The sequence below is a fragment of the Dipodomys merriami genome, unplaced genomic scaffold (genome assembly GCF_024711535.1).
Source record: "Dipodomys merriami isolate MVZ:Mamm:240054 unplaced genomic scaffold, mDipMer1.0.p SCAF_1516, whole genome shotgun sequence".
In the NCBI taxonomy this organism is placed as follows: domain Eukaryota; kingdom Metazoa; phylum Chordata; class Mammalia; order Rodentia; family Heteromyidae; genus Dipodomys; species Dipodomys merriami.
In genome coordinates, this window is record NW_027202845.1 from 37,049 (window position 1) to 45,977 (window position 8,929).

The 8,929-nt window shown below is 38.7% G+C and overlaps 1 long non-coding RNA gene across 1 annotated transcript; it reads right to left on the reverse strand.

Moving 5' to 3' along the window:
* Nucleotides 1–2,382: 2,382 nt before the first annotated feature.
* LOC138827221 (uncharacterized) lies at nt 2,383–8,645 on the reverse strand. The gene is made up of 3 exons (XR_011372016.1): nt 8,371–8,645; nt 4,669–4,779; nt 2,383–2,519 (listed from the first exon to the last, which is right to left on the reverse strand). It is a non-coding gene; the product is annotated as an uncharacterized lncRNA (long non-coding RNA).
* Between the last annotated feature and the right edge of the window lie 284 nt (nt 8,646–8,929).

Consider the following 8,929-nt stretch of genomic DNA (forward strand, 5'->3'; position numbering starts at 1 on the left):
CAGTTAAGTCTCCATTGATTATTTTGCATGAAAGCCTATTTTCCCAAGAAATTTTAAATTTTCCTAATAGGCTAAGTTGTTAAAAAGTTTGAACAAATTAAAATTTACCTGTCAGTTTTGGGGGGTGTGCAGACGTGGGGCCTGAACTCTGGGCCTGGGCGCTGTAGCTCAGCTCTTCAGCTCAAGGCTAGCGCTCTACCACCTGATCCACAGCACCACTTCCGGCTTTTTTTTCTTTTTGCTTATGTGGTGCTGAGGAATCGAACCCAGGGCCTCAGGCATGCAGGGCAAGCACTCTTACCACTGAGCCACCTTCCCAGCCAAACCTGTCATAATTTTAAAACTCTTTTGAAATTCCTTTATTAGAACCACAAGTTCATCAATCCTAACTCCACCTTTAATATCAAAAACAGTTAACATGTTGTTTTCATGATATAGTGTCCATGAAACTACTATTTTCCAGTGGCTTTGTTATGCATATATATAGCCTTATAATCTGATGATAAGCAAAATGAACTCCAAGATATGGAAACATAGAGTATTATTTGCGATTGTTGTTTTTAATGTACTATGTGATTTCCATTTTCTTTTGGGGTTTTCCCCTATGCTTTTTTCCCTGCTGTATTTGATTTTGGTAGCCTGTGTATTGTGTATATATTTACCTTAATTAGGGAAGGGACGAGGAAGAACAAAATGGTGAGACAAAGGACAAAGGCAAACCAATGCAATAGCAATACTCACAAGACAATATGTTGGAAATGTACATTACAACTTGTGAGGGGTACTGGGGTCAAGGAAAACTGTGAAGAAAATGAGGGAAGGGGTAACAAGTTTGAAAAGTTATGTATTCACTACCTTAAAGTTACTGTAAACACACTGTACATCACTTTGACAATAAAATTAAATTTAAAAAATAAGCTGCATGAAATAAAATTTCACTGTATTGGTAAAGTACATAGTACTCTTTATGTAGTAACTTTTTAAAATTCCATACTTTTGGTGTCTAATTTGAATTAATTACCCCTTTTTAATCAGAGGACCATCAACTTGAATGCTATCCGACTAGACAATATTTTCACAATATACTTACCAATATTTTGAAAAAAGAATAAATATAGTACTTTCTCATACTAAAAGTGAAAACAGTTTAATTCTATGGAAACAAATAACTTGAAAAAGTAAATAACTTGTTAAGAAGACAGAATATATGTGTTTGTCAACATTCCAATGACTAGTAATTACTCATTTTCAAATTCTGAAGATTCCATACCTGAGAGATTCAAAACAATACCGGCTTACATGTTATGTAATTTTGCAATAGATGCATTTTCCAATGGGGTGTTACAGATTGAGAGACAACAGAAAAATAACCATGTTCTGGTAGAGGATAAAACTATGTAGCATCGGTAATAATTAATTCTTCAAGATTAAGCAATTGTTTATCACAATAAGCTATTATTTTTATGACCACCAATACCAATATTTATGATATAGAGTCATCCTAGCCCAAAATTCTCCAACTTTTAGGGTGCATCTCAAACTTCCCTTAATTCATATGATGAATAGCTTATCTCTATTGTGAAAAAATACAACTCTGCTAATGTGATGCGATTCATGTTCTGGTAAGAACACCACAAAAAACTGGGTTGCATCATTTTCCCCCCACTGGTATTTTTGAGATCAGAACATTTGCAAATATTACTTATATTTATAATTTTTAGCTATTATATAAATTCTGGATGCTAAGATTGGAAGATTACAGTTGAAAGCCCACCCAGGCAAGAATATTTCCTAGATTCTTATCTCCAATAAACTTCTCAGCAAAAGCCAGATGCAAGTGGCACTGAGGTTGAAGTGGTAGGGCACGAGCCTTGAGCATAAACAGGCTCAGAGACAGTGTCCAGGCCCAGAGTAAAAGCCCTAGGACAAACCAATAAAACAAAAACAAAAATAAAATCAAACCCCAAACGTAACATTTTTCTCACTGTATACAGTAGCAAATAATTAAGGAAATTGCTTCCTGTGTTACATACAGGTAGAAGAAAGAAGATGTCACACGATTATACTCTTCATACCATGTTATACCAAAGACTCCAAAAAATTCTCTTATTCTAAATTCATAAATTAATGTCATCAATTTGTTGGCAACTCTGTCTACAACATTCACATTATCATTTCATACATGAACTGTTGGAATTATCTATTAACTAAGTTTTTGAAAGAATATTCTAGGCACATAGAATGCAAAATCATTTGTGAATGTCAATTAAACCCTCTACTTAAAAACAATTTTGTAGAATCCTATAGAATATAAAATTACAAACAAAACCAAAATATTTTAAATCTAAATTCTAATTTAGCAAGATCTTCAAAATCCTTCATTAGACGAACTTTGCTATTTTTCCAAGCTTAAGCTTGTGTAATTCTTCATCATTTCTTTGGGTTACAACAGAATGATGATAACTTATTTTTTCAAATTTTGGATGGGAATCACGAGTCATTTTGCATCTAGGAATGTTCTGTAATGAAGAGAGAATTTAAAACACAAGTGAGGATTAAGTATGAGTTGCATTTCAACAGGAAATTTGACTTCTCAAAACATAATGACAAAATTAGCCCAAATGTCCAACTATGTATTCCTTTCTTGTTTGTTTTGTTTTATTAAGAGAAAATTATACACCTTGGTCCAGGGAAGGTATCAATATGTAATTCCATTCTCTAATCTCCTGTCTTAATCTCAGTGCTAGAATTCTAAGCTTGTATCACATTGCCCTGCCATAGTTTCTTGGTTTATTTAATCTAGATATAGACTACCAATTCTGAACTTCTCCAGTGATATTATACACCAGAGTGACTGCTTAAACTTTATCTACTATTTTCAAAGATGTTCTAACATTTGATACAGGATATGAACATTTTCAGATGCACCTGCCAGATCTCTGATTCATTCCTCCATGGATCTGATCCCTTTAATAATGATTATTGATTCTTACTATCTCTGTTATACCAATGTTATATTCTCAAACTTATTTGAAGGAAGTTCATTTGAGGACTTTCAAATATTAAAAATTATCACTTGATTCTAGTCTTGTTCAGGATATATATTTATTGTTTTGTAACTTTTCTACACATTCTGAGAGTTGTTTCATTTGTGTATTTGTGTGTGCATATATAAGTGCCTCTGGGTGTATGTGTATGTCTGTATGAATATATGCAAAAGCCTCAAGCTTTTATTAAGCAATCTTGCTCATGACTGATATTCCATCAATTGAGCCATTCTTCCAATCCAGATTTTGACTGCTTAATTTTATATACTGTTGCAAAGAGTGTTCTGCCCAGGCTGGATGCCAATAGAACTTCCCAGACTCCTTTACATTCTTAGGTTTTATTTCTCCAGGAGTATCAACTTTTAAACGACAAACATTTTTGTGAGAGTAATGTCTAAGCTGTAGCCCATATTTTTAACTCAAGAATTCTTTTTTTTTGTTTTGGTGGGGTGTCTGGTCATGGTGCCTGAACTCTGGTCCTGGGCTCTGTCCCTCAGCAATTCAGCTCACGGCTAGCCCTCTACCACTTGAGTCACAGCGCCAATTTTGGCTTTTTTCTTTTTTGCTTAAGTGGTACTGAGGAATCGAACCAAGGGCCTCATGCATGCGAGGCAAGCTCTGTACCTCTGAGACACCTTTCAGCCCTAACTAAAGAATTCTTATAAAGATAGATGAACAGACACATTACACATCTTGAGTGTACACTGTTAGGAATGTGATCATAAGCTGGGTTATGGTGGGATATGAGGATTGAGGTTCAAAACCAGCTCCGGTAGGAAAGTCCCAGCGATTCTTTTCTCAAATTAACTAAAAGAAAACTGGAATTGGCACTGTGGATCAAGTGGTAGAGCATTAGCTTGAGCTGAATAGCAGAGAGACTGCTCGCAGGCCCAGAGTTCAAGTCCCAAGATCACCGCCAACAAATATATATATATATATATATATATATGTGTGTGTGTGTGTGTGTGTGTGTGTGTGTGTGTGTGTGTGTGTGTGTGTGTGTGTGTGTTTGTGTCTGTGTGTCTGTGTGTCTGTGTGTGTGTGTAAAGAAAAAAAAGAAATGAGATCTTAGACACCAGTTTATTGCTAGCATAATCCCTGCTCTCACAAGATGGACATTTTTCCAATTAAATCCATGCTTTTATATCTGACTTTCATTGAAAACAGAATTATTCTTCCATTGTACTTTCTACAAAGTTGCATGATTAGCAAGCATGATTTAGAATGGGAGTGGCCTCATACTTCATGTTCCACATAGGGTTCTTGCTTTCTGTATATCACTCTCATAAATCTACATACTGGACTTGGCTTTATTGTTTCAATGTTGCTTATTTGTAGTCTTCTATACTGTATGTAACCCTTATACTTAAACACAGAACTTCTCTTTCTCCTATTATTGCTATTGTTTCCTTACTGTTAGCTCATGCACACTTGGGAAATAATGAACAGCTCGTACAGTCACAAAAAGAATGTTCTGAAAACCTTCTTCCTATTTAAAATTCGCCTTAACTTACAGAGAACTTACAAAGTTTGAACTCAATGTACTCATGTATAATATATTTATAAGCAATATAAATTTCATATTTTCTCTTTACTAAATTTTCTCTGAAATACATTTTACCTCAGGTCCATAGGTGTTCTAGTCTTCTTGCAGTGAAGCCAGAAAACATTCACTATACCTCAAGCAGCACCATCGATTGTTACTGGAAGTAACTGTTACTGGATGTGGAAACTGACCCCAGGAGAGGAATGGAACATAGAGGAAAAACAAAGTTCAAGTTACCTTGTGCTTTCCTTTTTACTGTACAAGAAAAGTATCCCAAGGCTTGAAGGAAACTCTGTCCCTGGCTTTTTGAGTGTGTTCTTTACTCATATAATTTTTTTCTGTGAACTTCTAGTTCATAGTGTTACAAAAAGAAATAATGTACCATTTGAAGGCCAGTATAAAACAAAAGGAAATAACATTGTTTTAAAAGTGTTCTCCTGCAAAGCAACAAAGACATAGAGGGTTTAAAGTGTCTTATAGATGGATATTTCACCCCTGAGATGATTCTCGATGCAGGAGTCAGTTATCAATTCCTTTGATCTGGTTCTGAGTTCTGCAGAGCAACAAGGATTCCAAAAAAGCAGGATCCAGTCAATATGATCAGCAAAAGAAGACTCTACTCTGACCAGTTCACCTTTAAGGAGGGCCCCAAAGAAAAATCTGGGATTTTTATTTGCTTGTTTGTTTAGTTTGTGCTAGTCCTGGGGCTTGAACCCAGAGGCTGGATCCTGTCCCTGGATCCTGCCCACCTACCCCAAAAGCTAGTAATCTACTGTTTGAGCCAAAACTCCACTTCTGGTTTTTTGGTGTTCAATTTGCGATAAGAGTTTGACATACTCTCCTGCCTGGTTTGGCTTTGAATTAAGATAGTAAGAAAGCTAAGTGACATCAACTGTATAGACTTCTCTTTTGAAACAAAAAATATTAGACGAAGTTTATTGTAAAGCTAGTATTTGACAATTTTTAAAGGAAGACAATATGTCTAGCAAAGAAGCCATAACTTAAATAACTCAGCAAAAGTAGGTGCACTGAATCATTCTAAGATTATTTTTTCTGCTTGGGAAGATTATTGATCTTGTCCTTCCTTTTGGGGAAACTTAAGGTAATATTTGCACTTTTTGTTGGTTGTGGGGCTTGAACTCTGATCCTGGGCGCACTCCCACAGCTCTTCAGCTCAAATTGAGTGCTCTACCGCTTAAGCTACAGCACCACTTCTGGGTTTCAGGTGGTTAATTGAATATAAGTGTCTCATGGACATTCCTGACCAGGCTGGCTTTGATCCACAATTCTCTGGTTTCCTGAATAGCTAGGATTCCAGGCGTGATCCACCAGCACCCAGCTCATATTTGCATTTATGTGCACTGAATGACACTATGTAGACAAATAATGGAAATTTGAATCAAATGATGGCATTGCAGCTTTTCAGAAAATTTGAGGTAACAATAAATATGTCCTCCTTTTCCATGTTGTTTCATTAATGACTCATGAGCTATGGGACCCTTAGTTAGCATTCTCTGCCGTCTGTGTAGGTGTATTTAGTATCAGGAAATGTTCAAAGAGAAATGTAGAAAGACTGAGATTTTTAGAAAGCAAAGAAGTTAAGGTAAGAAAAAACAGCACAGAAGGAGATACATGTATTACACAGAGATTAAGAAGTAGCCTAAGAGATTTAGAATGCTAAAGGTAATGCGGAATAAGACTAGTTGATAACTACTTGTTCAATAACCAAAAATGGTTCTCTATAAACGTTTCTGGTATACGTTAGTAACTATCATTTATTCATTACCTCTGGAGTTATTCCTTCTCTTCTGTCACAACTGTTAATTTGCCTCTGCAGTTGTGGTGCCATGAATAAACAAAAAGATTTCCAAATCTCACTTAGACTACCCTTCTCATTGTGATTAGCAGAGACCATTCAAAAACCTGGAATCTTTGAATTTCCAGAATTAATCTTCACCTGACATCTAAGCACATTCAAGATATTAATTGCTCTGACCTAATGAACAAAACTTTTTTTCAACACAATATCCTAATATAAGAAAAAGTACATGAATTATGGACTATTGTCAGGTGTCAGTATGGCAGGAGCAATTACATATTCCAAGTAGGGGTTCTTTATTTTGCATTTACTAATTAAATGTTTTTTGCTTTGGGTTTTTTTTTTCCTTTTTTGCTCAAGGCAATCACTGTACCACTTGAGGCACAGCACCATTTCCAGTGTTTTTCTGTTTATGTGGTACTGAGGAATTGAATTCAGGGTTTCATGCATGCTAGGCAATCATCATATCATGAAGCCACATTCCCAGATCCCTAAATGACTTTCTTAAGTTAACATTACATTTTCATTCTGTAACTATGTACCATAATATTGGCCAGGTGCTAGAAAATAATGTAGAAAAGAATACAATATAAAAAATCCAGTAAGGCTAGATGGAAAATGAATAACCCTGACAGTCTTGCAAGGGCTCAGAGGGCTGGTCTCATGGACATGTATCAACATGCTGAACGAGACAGCTCCCTACCCACAGCCCAACTCCAGAATGAGTGGGCCATGTTGGGTTCCAGCTACCTGGGGACGTTGGCCCACCTCCTACAGCACCCATTCTACCCGTTCCTGAGAGCTACAGTGAGAGAGAGAGAGAGAGAGAGAGAGAGAGAGAGAGAGAGAGAGAGAGAGAGAGAGAGAGAGAGAGAGAGAGAGAGAGAGAGAGGGAGAGGGAGAGAGGAAGAGAGGGAGGGAGGGAGAGTTGGTGATAGGGAGAGAGGGAGAGAGGGAGAGAGGGAGAGAGGGAGAGAGAGAAAATCAGAATTACACTTAAATCAGGTGCCAGTGGCATAAAACTCTAATCCTAACTACACTGGAGGCTGAGATATGAGGATCATGGTTCATAGACAGCCCTGGAGGAACGTGTTTGAGAATCTTATCTCCAAAGAACCACCAGAAAACTGGAAGTGACACTGTGGGATCAAGTGATAAAGCACAAGCCTTGAGCTGAGGAGCTCGGGAACAATGCCCAATCCTAGAGTTCAAGAACCACGATTGAAAGAAGTGGACTTCCCACCACAAGAACTGGACTGAATAGCACCCATTGTCCTAGGGAGCATGGTAGAGAAGTCAGGCCGAGCTTCCTGTGAACTTGAGGTCATAAGTAGGTCATCTGGCTTCTCTTTGCCTCAGATTCCCCAGCTGCAAAACTGAACAAAGTGAAGGATCCCCTTCCTCATTGGGATAGGGTAGTAATGAAAGAGAGCCATGTTTTGGTTCATAATCCCACACCTGTTGCATGATTAATAACAGGCCCCACCTGAGCCCTTTCTGGTATCTTCCTGTCATATGCTCACAGAATTGCTAAAACCTTATCTGAAGGCCATTCCCTCTCTTTTCCAGAGATCGCTCTGTATAAATCCCTTGTTTCCTCACAACTGTCCTGTGAGGAGACTGAGGTCCAATGGTTGAGGCCCTACAAAGAGCTTCACGTGTGGTCAAGAATCCACTGCTATGGACTGAGTTTAGGATAATCCATGTTAACCGATGACTGAGCATGACACCACATGTCTACCATCCCAATTACAGAGGACCAGGCCTGGTGGAGCATACCTTTCACAGGAGGACCGTGATGCAGCCCAGCCTGAGCATATTTGTAATTTCTATCTCAGAAATCCTCAAGACAGTAAGGTGGCTCATCAGCGCCATGGAGAGGAAACAAGCAGGGTGGACATGGTGCCCCCAGAGGGGTGTTTGACCCAGGGTATGTTGTTGTTGGGACAGAAACTCACCTGTGCTGCTGGGAGAAGCTGTTGGCAGCTGCTCCAATTGGGGCAGCAGCAATGGAGGCAGCATCGCGGACACATGGGCCCAGAGCAGAAGACTAGGGGCAGGGACCAGGTCGGGGATTTAGGCCTGCTGGCAGCACAGCCTTTCCTGAGGTTTGAAACCTGGCACCATGTGAAGGGAGGGGAGGGGCCAGGTGGGGTGCGAGCATCAGTTTTCTACTATACTCCAAAGTCACCTCGAGTCTATTCCTCAGGACTCAGCCCCTTCTACCTTCTTGAACTGCTGGTAGTGGTGTAAACTAACAGAGGGAATCCCAGTGCTACCTGGCAACATGGAATGTGGGCGTGGCCACCATTCTTGTATCCCATTGGTCAGAAAGAAGCATGAAAGAATGGGGGTGTGGCCAGAATCCTGTGAAGCAAGCAGCATGGGCGGAGTCAAGATGACAGTGGTTCTCCCAGCCTTTTTCCCAGGAAATTCTCTCCAATTCAGTTGGAGAGAAGAGGGTGACCTGCTTTAACTGGATGGCTACACAGATTGCTGTATAGTTCTGTTTGTTGC